The following is an 18,601-nucleotide window of genomic DNA, read 5'->3' as shown; positions in this document are numbered from 1 at the left end:
TGTGTTTGGCCTCTTAATGTTTTTATGTCTTTAGAGCTTCTCTGCTTCCTCCCACCCTGACTCCTGAGGTTGAGACAAGCTCCCTGTAAACATACATGCAAAACTGCCCCTTTTGCTTCTGCTGAAAGCTGCTCTTGCTTTGCCATCATGTCTGCTGTGATTTTTCTCATTCCTTTCCCTTCCTGACCTCCTGCAGATGTCCCGGTGCTGGGGAGAGGAGGATCCACATCTGAACAATGAGGGCATGCAAGGCATGGTACCTTGAGACAAATGTCAGGCACTTGGTAAGGGAATTCTAAAACAAACCCACCACCCTTAAGGAAATGTTGAAATTGCCTGAAAATGGGTTTATACACCTCAATTTAACCATCAAGGCACCAGAGCTTGCCAGCAGGTGTGGGACAGACTGGTAGTTCCTTGTATTTTTTCACTTAATTTCCTTTCTAAAGAGGGATGACACTCTACCATTGGCTTTTTTTTTTTAAATGAGGTAACTTTATCTTAATAAACAGATGAATGAAGTGATGCAAAGAGTGCTTGTTTTTGCGGCTGAAATCTCTGTGAATCTGCTGCTGCTTCTGAAACTGGGGCTGTGGGAGGATTACTGATGGCAATGAATCCATCTTCCATGGTGTTAAGGGGAAAAAAAAAGTCTGTGTGTTTCTCTTAAAGTGCTTATGGATTTTTTTTTAGATGCAGTAGGACTGCAGATGTAGTCATATTAAAATATAAAACAACTCATTTCGAGTTGGTCTCGCAGCAGAAGGAGTTGGAGACGTGACTTTGGTACAAGTTACTGGGAATTCTCTTTTTAACGCAGCTTTGCAGCCTGTGCTGTGGATGGGAGCCCAGAGCAGTCTGAGTCATGCTTCCTCCATGGATAGGACATGGGATGCCACCAGCAGTGGACTAAACCAGTTTTCCTAATGATTGCTTTGTTCAGCTTTAGCTACTTATGGGGTTGTTAAGATGGTGTCAGCTGATGTGTCAGCTGGAGGCCATGGGGTAAAGTGTAGGATAAAGAGTAGTAGTTTGCATACCTTTGTAGCAAATGTCTCTGCAGCATTCTGCATACTCTTCTTGCCTTAAAAGAGTTTTTTTTAGCCCTTTTTCCTCTTTTGAATCGGTAGATGGATGGAGCAAGGAAAGTGTTGTATATGGATTTTGTGAGGTTAACAGGGCCTCGTCCCTGACCTGACTGAATCCAAGGAAGTGAAGGCACCAGTGCATCCTGCAGGGATGGCCCATTGTCTTTGGGAAAATGTTTTTAAGAAATTGGGAAGAACATAGAAAAATGTCAAGGAACAAATAAAAATTGAGTGAAATTCACTCACTTGTGTGAATTCACTGAGTGAGAATTGTTGCATCTGTAGTGGATCTGTACAGAGCAAGTTTGTTGATGTTGCTTTAATAGTGGTCATAAGGTTTTTAAAATTTAATATTTATATTTTTATTTCATTTTAAGGATTTGGAGAATGCCCCCTATCCCCTAGCTCTCCTTGTGTTCCTTGGGTCACAGATAGAGACTTTACTGGGATAGATGTAAGGCAGAGGATGCTGAGGGAAGCCTTGTCTTTAATTAGACCAATGGGTATCGCTGGGATGGAGGGGAGGAGATGAGTGAGCTTTTGAGTCTGAATAAGTGTCAGATTGTATTTTGTCAGAATTGCAGTTTGGCATCAGGGATTCACTGAGTTTCCATTTGGCTGTGGGCTGTCTGGGGCCTTTTTGCATCTTCCACGTCTTAGCTGCAGTTGTGGGAAAGCTGCACATACCACTTTACAGACAGCTCTTTAGGGGAAGGAAGGGTAAATGACCCAGGTAAAATGAGCCAGGCTGGAGTCAGTAAAACTACCCAGAGTGCCAGCAAGTGATACCTGTGTCCTGAGTTTAATATATTCACTTCCCAGTGGTCATCCCAGGAGGATTAGTGAGAGATGCTTTAACTTAAAAGCTCAGCTGTTCCTAGTAGCTTTTTTTTACCCCTCTCAAAAGTGGTTTGCATTTACTAAAATAGCTAAATGCAGCCATGGTAAGCTTAATATATATGTGTGTGGGGGTACCTGAGAAAGCATCCCATTAGGTAACCCTGTAACTTTCTCCTGGGGAGATGCTGAGAATATCACCTTTGCTGCCAGTCAGGGCCAAGCCAGGCTTGTAAGCAGCTTGTAAGTGACAGTCCTACTTTGCTTTGGGGGTATTTTAAGTGATGAGGGTAGCAGAGCTCGAGGGAGAGGTGATAACGTCTGTGCTGGTTTTTTTCTTGATAGGGGGTGGCGGAGGAGGAGGAGATAGGACTAATTGCATACCTTCCAATTCCAGTTACTTCATTACAGAATAATCATTGGAGCAGCCCTGCAATCTGCTCTGATAGCAGATAAGTGGCGTGGCTCGAAGCACTTCAATCTAAACAAAACTTAAGTGCTTTTTCCTTTTTCCCTGGAGTGAAACTGTAATTTCGTTATGTGAATGTTAGCCAGGACAAAGTTGTTTTTGCAGCTGTCATGATGATTCTGTGGGCTTTGTGTTAGAGGTATGTCCCCAGTGTATGTTGCAAAAATATCCTAAAATACTGCAATCCCTTACCTGGAAGCTTCAGTTGAAGGCTCTCCAAGTGTTTGCCAGGTGAAGATCTGTTTAGCTTTGACGTTAGATGTCTCAGAGGGTTTAGATATAAACCAGTGAAGGTTTGGATTATATTCCTTTCCATAGCAATACATGTTAATTAGCTTCTCTGTCTGCATTAGGCCCTGAAATAGTCAAGTGAAAGAGCCTGAGCACATCTCTGCTGCTTCAGAATATGAGTCCCTGTGGTGAGAGTGGCCACGTTGAAGCATTGCCTCATTTCGGTTTTCTGGTGTAGAAGTGGTATTAAATGCAACCCATGTGATGCAAAAGAGAATTATCAGGCAGAACTTCGGAGAGATTTTGCCTTTCCTTGAAATGGGGTAAAAGTGAATTTGGACTCTGGGCTGAACCCTGGGAAATCATAAAATCCTGGAATGGTTTAGGTTGGGAGGCACCTTCAAACCCATCTTGTTCCACCCCCTGCCATGGGCAGGAACACCTTCCACTATCCCAGGTTGCTCCAAGCCCCATCCAATGTGGCCTTGGACATTTCCAGGGATGGGGCAGCCACAGCTTCTCTGGGCACCCTGTGCCAGGGCCTCATAAAATAACTGGAGCTGCTGTTGATGATGATGACTTTGAGGTACCAGCTTAAGGCCATGAGAGCACCCCAGGCAAGTGCCTGGACTTTGCACAGTGCAGTACTGGCCAAACCTTAAACTCTCTTCAGGCTCATTTTTTCTGGACTGCCACAGCACCATTAAATCTGATCCGTTCCTAAAAAGACAGCTGACTGTGCAATCTGAGCCACATAAAATTCTTTGTCTCTGCTTTGGACTTGAATGGAAAAGTAGTTTGTTTTCCCATTAAATTGACCTCAACTGTCACTGCCCCAAAGGGGGTCTGTTCTTGCAGGCTCTGCTTGGCTGGAAGGCAGAGTGTGCTTGGCTCTCCCTGTGTTTTGCTGCAAGCCTGCTAACTCACTCCAGGACAACGGGAGGATGGTAATGCACTAAGGCAGGTATTTGTTAGCAGGTTAAACGTTTTGGGAAAGAAAATGTAGCATACTTTGTAAAAGTTAATAGTTTTGTAAGTTCAGGCTTGGTTGTGTCGGTTGTAACTTGGCTGGTAGGGTTGATTGTGTAGATCCAACTGCAGCATTAAGCTCTGGGAATAAATAAGGTGAACTGGTGGTGAATTTCAAAGGAACAAAGAGTACAAGGCCCCTGTAATTGAGTCTTACATTTTTAGGGTGGCTTTCAGAGGGAAAGGCCCAAACATGCTTTACAAACCAACCTGTGCATTGTGTAGTGGATCCATGCTTTGATAAGAACTGTGTGACTTATTTAGATTACCTGCATCACCTTCTTTTTCGAAAGAGGTATTTATTTATTTATATTGGGGAAAAACACATTTTTCTTGAGAGTCTGTAGCTGATCAGACTCCTGCATCCCTTTCTAGCCACTGATGTTGCAGGGACAGGAGGCTGGCAGGTTGGATTGGGTATTGCCTGAGTAAAAATGAGGTTCAAGCCTGGAGTGTTACCTGGCAGGGCTGCCTGACACCCACCTGCTGGGGATGTTGATCCACAGTGCTCTTTGCCATGGTTTCTTTGGGAGAAGGTTTTAGGATGTGAGTCTTGTGTAGGAGCACAGGTGCCACACTGCCTTTTTAAGAGGTTGGGTGGCTCGACTTTGTGGGGGGAAAAAAAGCTAAAAAATGGGTTATGATATCTTTCATGCTGGCCAAGCTGCTCCAAGGGTAATCCAGGTGAAAAGGGACTCAACTATGGACAGGAGATTCAGCCAGGTAGTCAGGAAGCATCAGCAAAGCACAGCTCCTTCCTATGAGTGGGCAAAGCTCCTCCACCTGTAAACACCATCACACACACCCAGCCTTGGCTCTTCCCTGGCTTCTGTTTGCCTTTTAATGGTTGTAGTATGCCTTGGTGCTTCCTTCCTGTCCTTCTGGTGTTTGGCTTGGGGGTTTGGTGGCCCCTGTGATGTTAGAATCAGCACATGGGAGTGGGAGGGTACTTGGTGGATGTCCATGGGTTTACATCGGTGTCTTCATGACCTGGGATGGCTGCACTGGGACTTCTCACATGCTTCCATATCCAGTACTGAGTTACCATCCATCTTCACTGCAGAAAATGAATTGAAGGCAAATTGTTACTGGAGACTTTTCTAGGGAAAAAGGTTTTAATGAGTACCTGAAGGGCTACAATCCTACAGATTGTGTGTGGTGTCATGTAGCTGTGAGCAGGTTTTACTTATTGCAGAAGCTGGACTGATTCCTCGAGGCTGGATAGCATCTGATTTTTGTATGAGGGAGGGGGAAAAGCTGTCTGACTTTAATCTGAATTTACTAGGTAGTTAATAAGAAAGACCTCTGCCCTGAGTGACTTGCTCAGCCTATGTTGTGTTGCAGGAGCTCCATGGAGATGAAGCCTGCTGGTTTTATTTTGCTCTGAAATCCATTTGGCTCAAAGTTGCTTCCAGAATCTCATCCTCCCTGGTCCTTCAGACTTGTGAGTGGGTAACCTGCTGAGAGTTAAGGGTTGTGGCAAAGCCTGGGTGCTTTGGTGGCTGAGAGCTGACATTGGCACGTGGAACTTGTCCTTCAGGTGACAGGCAGAGGCACATTTCTGAGAGCTGTGTGCTTGTGCCTGTCTCATCCCTTTATAATCTGCAATTTGTATTTAAAAGTAGAGGGATTTAAGTTGTTTTCTGTGCAGTTGTGATCCATGGGAGCAGTTGGCTGTCGTGGTGTTTGGCCCTGGAGCTGCCTTGGTGGCCGATTGCGTAAGCAAGCAGGGAGCGAGCGAAGGTATTTGCAGCAGTCACTTGGAAACTGGGATAATTCAGGCCTCAATCAAGCTCAGGCTCAAACAGGTTGTGGAATTTATTTATACAACACCACTGGGGTGTGTGACACTGCAGAGCCAAACAAACAGTGGTTCCCAGCCCCAAGGCTTGTGTTGGGTATTAGATAACGAGGGATGGGGTAATTACAGCCAGGGACATGGGTGGAGGGGTTAGAAGTGGGTGAGGGCTACATCCGTGTAGAGAACGTGAAATGTGCCTCATTAATGGCAGCGTTAAGAAACTGTGGGTGCGTCTGGGGTTGTGGGAAGGCTGGAGGTCAGCTCTGCAGAAGGAAGTGTTGACTGAGTTATTGGAGACGCGTGGATTAATAAGGGAAAGCGGAAGGAGGCAAAATGAAACCAGTCGAGCGTACAGGGAGGGGCTGGGCTGCACGGAAGCTGACGTACAACAGCAGTGGCACTCCAGGGGCTTGAGGAATCTGGGTGTCAGAGCAGCCACTGGGAATCCACAGCTGGACCCCAAAACACGTGTGCTTGATGGGAACAGAGGGACAGGTAAAGAAAGGGGTCCACTGTGGCTTCTGGGGGCTTTGCGGTCCCTCCTCTCTGCTATCTCTGCACCCTGGGCTCCCACAGTGCCAAACTGGCTTCTGCCCAGCCACCTGTAGTTTTGCTGGGCTGTTTTTGGGGTGTATTTGTTCAGTCAGCACTGAGGACCGTGAATTGGTGGTTCTCCACGTCAGCAATGCATGGATTGTTGTTCCCATGTACCCTTTGCTCTGGGCAAACCGGATCTTTCGGGTTTTAGGAGCTGGACAGTAGTTGTTAACGCCGTTATTGTGTCACTAATTTCCTTTTTCCTTCCCTTTTGCTCTTCAGAAATGCCATTCTCGTGAGTGTGCAAGGAACCTACAGAAGTGTAATGTCTAAGTCTACATGGAATAACAACTCTTGGAAGGTACCATCCTTTTTTAACTATGTGGCTTTGTTACAGGTTGGGTTAATGGTGCACTGATCTTTGCTTCAGAGCTTGAAATTGAAGAACTGTGTCTTGTGTAATGCAGTCTCTTTGAAAGGGCTGACAGTGCTGTGATCCTGATCCTCCAGTCTCTGATTTCCAGAAAACCTGGGTGCAACCCAACACTTCGGGGTGCTGAGGGGCCGGGGTGCTGAGGGGCCATCCCTGTTTCTTTGTGGATGATGTCTTTAGGCAGCTCTGGTGTTGCCTTAGGAACAGATGGTGGTTTCTATTCAGAGAGCTGAACTAAGCTTTCTTCATACTTGGTGGCCATCCTTGGAAACGTATTGCCCTTCTTTTTAGTCATGCGTGATGGCTCGCCTGTTTCTTCAATTCAGTGACCTTCTGGATTGTCTTTCTTGGGGCTTCTAGGCATATTTATGAAGAATATTGTGATGAAGTGCAGTTACACTTTAACATTTAGATTGAAATGTCTTGGCTGTTCGTGCTGCATTAACCAGCTCTCAGGCGTTGGCTTGTTCCGCTGTCTGATCCCGCAGTGATGCCATAATACTGAATTTTGGACTGCCCCGTACATTGCCATGGCAACAGACTGATGTCACACGCTCAAGGACATGACTTCAGTGCACGATCATGCAGAGGCACAATCAGATTTGTGGAGGAGAAAGCTGACTAATGCACATCTCAAAAGCAAACAAGGGGAATGCAGGTTACAGCTGACCAGCCAAGGTGCCTCAGTGTGAAAATTCCCTGCTTAGAGGAGGGGCTGATCCTGTCTCTAAGACAGGGACAATTGTCTTGATGAGCTTCTCTTCAGCATGGAGAAGCAGGTGACTTCTCCTGTATCTTTAAAACAGGTGGTGGAAGAGATCATTGTTTCTGGGGTGGGGAAATGCTCTCTGCTTTCAGCTCTAAAAGGGCCCTGCTTTATTTTACTTTTAAAGAACGTCTCAGTGGTCTTGTAAGCACCCTGAGAACACTTTGACTTGCTTAATGTTGTTCAAACAGTTTAATTGGTTTTCCAAAGCTTTTATTTTATCCATAACATTGGAAGGTGAAAGGGGAACTCCGCATCTGCATTATGGTCACATTTTCCTATATCCTATTAGCAGATTCCAAGATTGTTTAATGTGATCTCCACCCATTTCATTTGGCTGCAACCTTTGCTCCCATGAAAACAAGGCTGATTGTTCTGAATTGCTGTGTGTATGTGCTTTGGCACGGCATGAAGGTACCTATAATAACACAACCATTGTCTGGAAAAAAAGGCAGTTTGCAGTAATAACTACAAATAAAAGGGTGCAGTCCAGGGGCAAGACAGATAATGGTCGTTTTCCCACCCATTGCACAGGGCAGATTCTCAACATGGTCACCCCTCAGCATGTCAGGGCTGTGGGCTTTAGCCTGGGATGTGAATATTGGGAATAAGGGACTGAAATATTTGCATGTTGTTCCAAGTTTCTCTTTCCTGGCCACGGTTCCATTGCTCATATCTACGGATGGGGAGACTGAATGACTTTTGCACAATGCGGTGTTTTATTTGCATGCTGTGAGCAGTTTAACAAGTGTGTGTGTGTGTGTGTGTGCTAAATGAAGCATTCCCACTTTCAGTTAGCAGCTGACGCACCCTTAAAATTAAAAAAAAAAAAAAATTAAAAAAAGAAGTGCCTTTAGGTTGAACAGTGGGGTTTTGAGGAGTGACATTGTGCTGTGTGCTCGAGTTGTGCCAAGCCTGAATGTTAACTAGAAGTGCTGTGGGATGCAGCAAATAACCAACTCACACTCCTTGGTGCTAAAGTAATTTTTGCTCATCTCTGCACTTTGTGGGATAAAAGCTGTTACAGTGCAAGATTTGGAAGTAATGTAATTGTTTTAAATGCTCAGTGTCACAGGAACTGAGGATATTTAAAAGAAACTGGCATTTCTTGTAGCAGTTTGGTTGCCTCCCAGGACAGGAAGCTGCAGAGTGTTAAAAAAGAGTCAGGGAAGGAGTTTTAACAACCCTCTCTGTAAATCTTGGTGCTTGAATTCAGATCCTGGCCTTGAGCTGAAAGGACTGGAAGCTCTGCAAGACCCGGTGATTCAAGCTGCTCTGCAGAGAACAAGAAGATAATGGTGATGGACTATCAAGAAGGCAGCCTTGCTGAAAAGAGAGGCTTTGTGATACGGTCAAGGGGAAGGAAGTCTGGAGAACTCAGAAAAGGAACAGATGTTTTTGGTGGTGGGGAAAAACTTAACTATCCCTGTAGTTTGCTCTTGCAGTGGAGCCAGCAGGAGGAACTTGATACCAAACAAAAGTAGGCACACCCAGGATTTAGCACAGGGATCCTGGAAAGCTGAAAATCAGTGCTTTGGTGCTTTTCTGTTTGACAAATACCTTATACAGTGGCATCTGACAGATGTAATAATGTTTGTGTGTGTGCAAAGGTGTGTGTGAAAGAGTTTGAAGGTGTTTGATGCTTCTCTTTAACAACAATAAAAGAAGTACTGATTTATGAAATGATATTCAAAGTGGGGAGCCAAGAGAGATGCTGATCCCTGAGAATGAAATAATGACAGAAGATGCATTAAGAAAGAGGGTGAGGTTTTTTTCTAGGGTGTGTTTATGGATTGTGATGACTGGAAGTGTGATAAAACAGATTGCTGATCCTGTGTATCAAAGTACCAGTGGCAATGATTTTTCAAGCTGTTGAAACTTGTATTCATTAAAAAAAAAAACCTATATATTTTGTTCTTCCTAATAGGTTAATCCACTGTAATTGGCTGTGAAATCAACCTGGGGGAATTTTCCCATCTGTAAGTGATGCACAGCCTCTTTGCTGTCTACTTGGCAGCTGTGCCTTCAGATAATTAAAAGCTGTTTTTTAAATCCACTTTTCTTTCAACTCTTGTTTTTCTGCATCTTGCTACTTCTCTGAGAGCTGTCAGTCACTCTTCTGGCCAAGGTGTAAAAACCAAGATAATATGCTTTTAGGAAAGGAAAACTGCAGATGATCATTTTACTTTTTTAAAAAAGCGTAAAAACTACAAAACTAGGTGAATGTGAGAGGCTTTTTAGCATGCACATTACTGCAACATTTCTAAAAGCAACTAAACTTTCCCAGTCCAGTACGGAAAACTTTGACTTTCAGAGCTCTTGTGCCACTTGCTCCTCTAAAATCAATAACCAAACCTCCATGGTTCACTTAGGAAGCAGTTCCAGTTACCCAGAAATTACAGGAGTTGTTCAGCACAGGGATCCTCTGGTTTCAGCACATAGTTTCATTGCTCTGTAGTGTTTTGAGAGGCCGAAGGGTGGGATGCAGCTCCAGTGAATTTCCAGATTCCTAACAGTGTGAGGGACTGTTTTTAATAGTGATGATAAAAACAGCTATTCCCAGTTGGAGGTTAGTCAGTGGTACAATTATCAGAGCTCTGAAATAGTGCAGGGATGGCTCGGGATGGAAAAAACTAAGGCTTGAAACTTATTTTCTTGAGGGAGCTGTTTGAAATCGTTTCCTGCAAGCTCATGGAGAATTGGTGAGAGATATCAAATGGTGAGGGCTCAAGTTTGGTGGCTGCTTTGGTAATTCAGTGTTTGGGCTGGCAAGCTGCAGCTGGCTTTTGGGAGAGAATTGGTTGTTAAAAGCCAGGGGGGTGAGTGGGAGCTCTGGAGTGGCACATTTGGTTTGTAAGGTGCAGAGGGTTTCCATAGAAGGGTCACAATCCCCAGCTCCAAAGCTGGCTCACTTAAACCACCCCTTCTAAACCACAGTTGTGGGCTCCTTATTTTCTGCTTCACATCTTAGTGATTTGATGGGGTTCATTCATATATTCTCCGTTTTGTCCAAGAGGGGGAAACTCTTGAGAAGAAAATATTGTTTGTGCTGAAGGGAGCAGTGGGAATACTGAGTTAGAGAGCAATGCAGGTATTTTTTCATTTTTGGTCTTGATTATAAAACTATTTTTTGGACCTGTTAGAATGGGTCTAGAGGAGACCACAAAGATGCTCTGAGATGCAGAGAGCACCTCTGCTCTGGAGCCAGGCTGGGAGTGTTCAGCATCAAGAAGAGAAGGCTCTGGGGAGACCTCAGAGCCCCTTCTAGGACCTAAAGGGGACTTAGAAAAAAGAGGGAGTGTGACTTTTTACATGAACAGATAGGGATGGGACAAAGGGGAACAGCTTTAAAATAAAAGAGGAGAGAATTAGATTAGATATTGGGAAGAAGCTCTTCCCTGTGAGGGTGGTGATGCCCTGGCACAGGGTGCCCAGAGAAGCTGTGGCTGCCCCTGGATCCCTGGAAGTGTCCAAGGCCAGGTTGGATGGGGCTTGGAGCAACTTGGGATAGTGGAAGGTGTCCCTGCCCATGGCAGGGTATTAGAATGAGATGATCTTTAAGGTCCCTTCCATCCCACTCCATTTTAGGATTTTATGTTTTCTGTGTTTTTTCATTTAAAAAGTTTCAAGTCTTGTAAAACAAACCTGAATCTGATGTTTTTTGGTGGACTTTTCTATAGTTCATACCTCCAGAATGGTTATTAACATGGAAAGTATTGCACCAGAGTTATTTCTGGTGTCCTCTTGTAGGTCTGTACCACTAAATTTTGAAGAGGAAACATGAAAAGGGAAAGGCCTGGAGCAGAAGTTGTCACAGTTCATAAGGCACTTGGGCGTGCAGAAGTTGTCCTTTACTGAAATTGCAGTGCTATTTTGGGGCCTTTCTTTTTCCTATAAGAATGAATTACAGTGGAATTTGTGCTATGCTTAGGATTTCTGAAATTTTAATTGTGTCAGTTGCTAGGTGTATTGACTACAAAGCTCTGAAAATATCAAACTATTTTTTACTTCAATAATTCTTGGGTTATTAATGGGAAAAAGATCTTTTAAAATAGAGCTAAAAAAAAGATTAAAGATCCATGGAATTGGTAGCTTTCCAGATTAGTTTAGATTTTAAGCAGTCCTTTGGAAACAATCATGCAATAAGATACTGTATTTAATCTTGGTCTCTGCTGCAGTTTACCAGTCAAAACCCCTGAGCTCATCTGAAACTGAGTTAAGTTCAGCAGATGTTTTGTGTATAAAGTTCTCTTGAGAATTTCTATAACCCAGGTGATACTTTGTCTGGGAAGGATTTGCAGCATGTCCTCTTGGCTGCCTTGTGTCTTCATCTTGAGCACTTTGGCCATGATGTGTCACATGTCTGTGCTTTGGGTATTCAAAGTCCTTTTTGGTCCCTTTAAACGGGTTCTGTGCTTTTTTACAAGCTGCAAAGCAGTTTAGGGTGGGAAATACCCTGATGCTGCTTTGGGATCGCTCACCTGCGTTTGTGTGACCCCAGCTCTGCTCACCAGCACTCTGTTCCCTCCCTGTTCTGTTCCTGCTGCTCTATCTGTGCTTGGGTGAGCTCTGCAGGTGCCTGGTTCTGGCTGAGGGATAACGAGGGGTCTGCTTGGATTGTGGTGTTGTGCCACGTGCTGTTGTGAGTCTTGTCTGCCTTGCTGTCCTATTCCTGCTGTCACTGGTTAGGGTTCCAGCTTTATGTTGCTGGCTGTGACACCCTGGTGTCCTGTTTCTTTGCCTCTGCTTGTGTGACTTCACACTGCAGGCCTGGAGCTGTTGGAGAGATTCTCATTCCTGGCAGCTGCTGGAGCTGCTGCCCCAATGGTGTCAGAGTCCCTCTCAAAGAGACCTGGTGGTAATAGAGCTCTGGAGGCCTCTGGGTGTAAAGGTGGCTGCTCCCTGTCCAGGAAGCTGGGGCTGAGAATCATCTCTCCAGATGGTGTGTCCTCATGGAGGAGCTGTGTAACCAGGTCCAGGAGTTGCACAAGGATGTAAGAAGTTCATGTGGCATTCGTGGGAATGAGGAACGTCATCAAGTTCAACAAGTCCAGGTGCAAGGTGCTGCTTCTGGGTCAGAGCAGTCCCAGGTATGAGTACAGACTGGGAGAAGAAGTCATTGAGGACAGCCCTGCAGAGAAGGACTTGGGAGTTCTGGTGGATAAAAAGAGGGATGTGAGCTGGCAATGTGTGCTCACAGCCCAGAGGGGATAACTGTGTCCTGGGCTGCTTCAAAACAGGAATGGGCAACAGGTCAAGGGATGTCATTCTCCTCCCACAGGTTGCCCAGAGAAGCTGTGGCTGCCCCATCCCTGGCAGTGTTCCAGGCCAGGTTGGACAGGGCTTGGAGCAACCTGGGACAGTGGAAGGTGTCCCTGCCCATGGCAGGGGGTTGGAACTGGATGGACTTTGAGGTCCCTTCCAACCCAAACCATTCTGGGATTCTATGCAATAGGATGTTTTCAGAGAGCTTAGAGACCCAGAAATCTGAATTCCCTGCTCTACATCAGGGATCCCAGTGGGCTCTGCACCACATCTCACAAGTAGTCAGAAGTGAATAAAAGAGGGAGGCTGGAAAGTGGTCACTGTCTATACAAGGAGGAATATTCCTGTCCCTCCTGAAAAATATAATAAGCAGTGAGTGATTGCAGTGAGTGACTCCCTGCTGCAGGGGACAGACACATCCATCTGCCCCCCTGACGGGTTGTCCCGAGGAGTTTGTTGCCTGCCAGGGACTGGAATCGGAGATGTCACGGAAAGACTGCCAAGAGAGCTTAAAGGTCAAGATAAAGTTCATGAGATTACTGATTACTGTTGTGTTTTTTACCCTTTCTTAAATATGATTCTGTGACAGTACCGGTTGGTTCAGTGATGGGCTCAGCCACATCCTGTGATGGGACATGTGGAGCTGGCTGGAAAGGGCCTGGGGTAGCCCTGACCTCCTCCAGTAGAAGCTCTGTTAGAACCTGACACTAATTAGTCATTTTCTTATCTTTGTTCTTAGACTGAAACCTGTTCCTTAGGAGCTTTATGCTTTTTAAAGATACATCTGGAAAGTCCAGTGAATCCAAAGCTTGTGCAGAGGGTGTGGGTGGTGTCTTGTTTGTTGATGGGTGGGTAGGTTGTTTTTAGATGCTCCTAAGGAATCTGTTCTGGTGGAAGTTTGCAGATGTAATGAGGCACTTTGTTCCAAAATATGCTGTGAAAAATAGTTTGAGCTTCTTTCTGCGTGAAATCTGTCCTGAAGTTGGGTATACTTGGATAGCTCTTTCCCTAAGTGCAGAGCAGACTTTTTTGTAAACTGCTGGCCTATCAAATTGGGATTTCTGAGTTCAGCATTTTTACATTGTCCTTGCAAGGTGAAAGGTAGTTCTCTGTGGAAGTGTGACATTGGGGCACCAGCAGTGGCCTACTTTAAACAAAAGTTTGAAAGGATATAAGATTTTGTGACAATTCATGAGGCATTTATGCTAAAAATAGCAGAAAATGCTCTTACGTGAGAATAGAGTGGATTCAGGAATATGATAGAAAAGACTTGGGCATTTTGAATGACAGAAGTCATGGACTCATAGCATGTTAAGGGGTTGGAAGGGACCTTAAAGATCATCTCATCCCAACCTCCTGCCATGTGCAGGGACTTCTCCCACTAGACCAGGTTGCTTAAGGCCTTATCCAACCTATCCAAATATTTGCAAGTAATGGCACAGTTACTTCTAAAACTCTTTTTTGGTACTGTTATATTTAATCTAGTGTTTGTACTGCTGAGTAAGGTTCGTTGAATTTGGATTTGGAGACCCTTAGGAAAAATGTGGATACTTTAGAGATGCCTAATGGATATTGTAACCTCTGAGCCCTGCAGGGGATTGGCAGAATGAATCCATGAGGACGAAACTGTGTCCTTCTGCTTTGAGTCTTTCAGGCGTCTGTGTGGGTTTGGTTTGCTTGGGTTTTTTTGAGGAGTGTTTTTTGGGGTTCTTTTGTGCCTCTGTCTGCTGAGAAGGTATCCACAGTGGTACAGGACAGAGAAATGCACAAAATAACCTTTTGGTTAAAGGGTAAGATTCCACTGAAGTAAATAAAATAGAATTACCCCTCATTCTGCTAAACTGTGTAGGTCTGGACCTGTGATCAGGGAAGATGGGGTGGTCTCAGAAAGGAGAATTGGCCACCCAAGGGCTGGTCCAAACCAATTAGAGCCATAGAAACCTGTTAAAGGCATATTTAGCTCAGTGAATTGAGTTTTAAAGATGATGAATTTAGTGCTTAACATTGAGTCACCTGTCACCTGCTGTGGGGTTTTCCTTGTTAGCAGAGTTCTAAAGAAGGTACTGTATTTATTTATTTGCTGGATATTTAGAAGTCAGCTGTAGGTTTGTTCTACTATTTTAAGAAGCCATTTCATACCCCATGGAGACATGTGCAGGAACAATTATCACTGTGCATTTTGTGCTGTGGGGCAGGGGGCCTTCTTCCCTCTGTAGTGTCATGTATGAGATTTTTGGTTTCCTGGTGACATTTTACTTTGTTGCTATTTACCAATCAAAAGGCCAGTCCTATGCTGGAGTACACAGATGCAGAGATACACAAAGATACACTTGTAATCACAGTTTTGCAACTGAGTTTATTTCTGTTGTGTTCCAAGAGCTGCCAGGAAACAGGAGAAGGAAACTTTAAGAATTAGAGTGCCTCGTTATCCCGTGCTGCTGGATCACTAACAAACTATTCCTGGTGAACTGGTGAGGAATTTCTGTGAGGCAGGGCACGTGATGGTCACTTTATGAGCTGTCGAAGCAAAACCAAATCCACCCTCTGCATGCCAAAGAGAGTCAAGTGCACCTCTCCAGCCAGGATCCCTGCCATCAGGGTGATGAAATGATTGTTGGCAATCCTAATCTGTCACATCGGGGTTATAATAATAAAAATAACAACAACAACAATAATAATAATAATCAGGATCTTTTTTAGCAAGCTAATGTTGTGTTCTTGAGAAGGGTGTGATTCTTCGTGCTGGTTTTGACTGGCTTTCTCTAAAGTGGGGTGGGTTGGCTCTCTCCTGGTGTTCAGGCTGATCTCTTCCATAGAGGCAGTCTGGGTTTCTGCCTCTGGTGTTTGTCCTGAAACTCCCTTTTCACGTCAGTTCTGCATCTTGCAGTCCTTTCTACCCATCTTTGCATGTGCAGGAGCAATCCAGCGAGACCTCAGCCTCACAAAACCAGGGCACGATGTCTCCAGAGCTCTGGGAGTGCTGCTCTACTATATTTGGAACCAGCTCTATTGCTTCTATAATAGGAAGGCTTCTGGAAGCTTTCTCCTTCCTCTCGCCCCAAGAAAGTAGCCTTTCAGCTGAGCTTTCATTAATTCACAATCTGCATGGCAAAACAAGTGTAGTTTTATCAGCTAAATAATTCAGACATGGCTCGTGGGTCATGTGGCCTCGAGTGTGGCATGTTCAGGGAGGATTTTTGCCTGTGCCCCGTGAGCTGAGGGTGCAGCAGCCACAGCCCCACTCGGGGGGCCTTTGCTACCCCCAGTTTGTCATTCAGGGCACGTGACAGTGACAAGGGGTGCCAAAGCAGCTTTCTAGAAAGCAGAGTGATGTGTGAGGCCCGTGTGTTTGTCACCAGAGCTGCAGCAGCACTGCCCAGTGAGGGATTTACTGGTTTTGTTTTCCTCTTGGATCAAGCAGAACAAATCTAATGAGCCAGTTCTTAACTTCTTCCCAGCTGAGCAGCGAGTGATGTCCTTACCCAAATTGTGCAAGGCAGCTGAAGCCTTTCAGGAATAGCTGAACAAGGGAAACATTTGTAATATTATATTTTCCTAATGCTCATGCAGGGCTAAGAGGGTGCAGCAGAGCTTGTCTTTCCTTTATTTTCTTTTTCCCTTCTGAGATTTTCCTTTTGAGCGGACAACTTAGTCCTTCCGACACTTACCCCACTCTAAGAAAGCATGTGAGCCACGAATGTGGAGCCTTTCATTCTTCATTGACATGATCTTGGAAGGAAAACAGGTTCTCCCTGTAGTGCTTCATTGGAATGAGCATTTCACATGCTTATCAGTACAGCAAGGAGTGCTGTTTGACAGCAGTGAGGAGTCAAATGTTGCCTTGGAGCCCTACATGCTAATTTCCCTGCTTCTGACACACTCTGGCTTTTTCCCACTGTGCATTCAGAAGTGTTCCTTTCCACTGACTTGAAAGAAGCTAAACCCCACTTTGTAGCAGCTGCATTTTCCAGCATGATTCCAGGTGTGGTTGAAGATGGCTGAGTCCAATCTGAGTTTCTGAGAACCTTGTCCTGCTGGGCTTTGTGAGTTCCTGCCAGGTCAGGGGTAAGTGGGCTCAGGGACCTGACTACTTTTGGGTTAATTCTGACCCAGCGCAGCTCCTTGAGAGGCTTCAGGTGAGAAATCAGGCAGGGAGGCAGTGCTGATAAAGGAGAAGGTGTGAAAGGCTAAACAGGCCCAGGTCCTGGAGTCTTTCCTCATAAGAGAGATGCTCCAGACCCCTCATCATCTTTGTGGCCTCTGATTACATGGGAATCTTCAGTTTTCATTTAAGTTGCTGCTCTGTCTGGCGTGATCCATGGATGGGAGCTTGGAGGAGCTTTGAGAAAGAAGGTCTGGATTGAATTTGGTGGGGAAGTGAGCAAAGGGCAGTGGTAACCAGGTCCTGCTGCTTTGCCTGCTCTGGTTCCTGGTGCCTAACAGAAGTGCCATCAGCTGGTTTTGGTGCAGGAGTAGACAAAGGAAGCTCCCCCACATTAATTCCAGATGGAGCCCCTGTGGCAGTTTCATTGCCTTTAGATCAGATCATACCAGATCTGACTGACCATCAAACAGAGGGGAAGCTGAGCACACAAGGTTTCACAAGGCAAACAGTGCCTGTGGTGGCTCCTCCGGGGTTAAAAGGCAGTTCTTTAAGGTGTTTTAAATATGTAGATATTACCTGAAGAATGGTTAAAAAGAAATGGTTGTGTTCCTATAGGTGTCTAAGAGGCTGAGGACCTGGTGTGTCATCTCACTGTCAGACATGGGCTGGGAGCTGCTGTGGATTGTTCCCAGTGGGAATGTTGAGATGAGGGAAACTCTGCCAAGGCCTCTTGCTTAGGAGAATCAGGTGCTGTTATAGGTGTCCTGGGGGGTTATGGGGAGGGAGGGATGACTAGGCTGGGGAATGGCAGAATTTCATGTCTGGTGCATTATTCTTTTGGAGACAAGGATCATGGAACAACCTAAGCTTGAGCTCAGTGGTGGGGGAAGGGACATGGAACCTGCTTCTTGCAAGAAAACAAATACCCTTATCTTATTATAAAGCCTCAGCACTGACTTTTTCCACATTAATGACTGTCTTTGGTATTAACTCCTCTGAGCTCTGCTCTGAAACACTTGCTGCTGCGTCCTTCTGCATCCTGAGTGTGCTGACGCTCTTTGCCCAGCTAATCCAGTGTGACACCCCTGTGGAGCATCCCAAAGCTTGCCCTGCGTGGAGGTGGGGTGGTCAAATGTGTTTTGACACATGTTTTTACCAACAGGGTGATTGTTGCTCAGATCCAGTCCCGAGGCCACGGCCTCCTTTCAAGAAAGCAAATTTTCTGAGAGGATGTGCCCACCCTTTGAACTGGTTTGTTGATCAGTTACTGTTGCTACAGCTAAAACACACTTGCCCTTGCACTTATCAAAATATCAAAAGCTGTAGTGAATTGCTACACAGATGAGGAGACCTTGACTGCGGTCTGGTTGAGTTGATACATTTGTTTTCCTAAGCTGCAGCAGTGTTCAAACCTGGTGATAAGACAGGGAATTTTGTGGGACCGTTCCCTGAGCTGCCGTCCGTGGCTGAGAGGATGTGATGCTTTCTGCTGCCAAAACCCGAGTCCTTCCCACATCTTCTGCAGAAGGGCATATGTTTGGGGGTGGTTTCAGAGAGGGAGAAGAACACGATTAGGGTTTTAACTTCCTCTTCTGTTTTGTTTTTCTGTGCATCTGTATTTCAGTTTTTCGGGCTGTACCCGACTCTGTGCAAAACTTAACAAATCGGCTGCAGCTCCTTCTGCTAAGGATCAGCCTTGGTACAGAAACAGTGGTAGTTAAAAGGCAGTAAGTATATCTGCTAGCTTAAATGCTGGGGTTTTTTTGCTCTTTTCCTTTTTTTTTTTTTTTTTTTTAATTCACAAGCACAGCTTTTTACTCCTCACACAGTAGGAATTTGTCAGGAGCTTGCTGGCATTAATAGTCTATTTCAGCTCTTTTCTATAGCCCAGCAGCTACAGAGGGGGGGAAAAAGCATGCTTTGTATGGAGCTGTGGTTGGGTCTGTGCTGCAGTGCCCATCTGAACTTGGCTGTGTTTATTTTGTCAGCTTTTGCTTCCCTCTAGTAGTTGCTGGTCCCTTCCTAAACTCACGAAATCCC

The 18,601-nt window shown here is 45.2% G+C and overlaps 1 protein-coding gene across 7 annotated transcripts in view; it reads left to right on the top strand.

Annotated features, from left to right (window-relative positions):
- Positions 1-18,601, top strand: part of FBXO34 (F-box protein 34) — a 39,516-nt gene that overhangs the window by 7,378 nt on the left and 13,537 nt on the right. For 2 of the 7 annotated variants that reach the window (XM_069018591.1, XM_069018585.1), the window contains exon 2: positions 6,275-6,353. The exons of 1 other annotated variant lie outside the window; for it this stretch is intronic. The gene's annotated coding sequence lies outside the window, so the exon portion shown is untranslated. Of the gene's footprint in view, positions 1-196; positions 285-4,998; positions 5,099-5,629; positions 5,951-6,274; positions 6,354-18,185; positions 18,289-18,601 lie in introns of those variants that run through there. 4 more of the 7 variants (XM_069018588.1, XM_069018586.1, XM_069018587.1 and 1 more) reach the window with 4 other exon arrangements.

Source organism: Aphelocoma coerulescens, chromosome 5, assembly GCF_041296385.1.
Source record: "Aphelocoma coerulescens isolate FSJ_1873_10779 chromosome 5, UR_Acoe_1.0, whole genome shotgun sequence".
Classification (NCBI taxonomy): Eukaryota; Metazoa; Chordata; class Aves; order Passeriformes; family Corvidae; genus Aphelocoma; species Aphelocoma coerulescens.
This window is presented reverse-complemented; position numbering and strand designations above follow the sequence as displayed.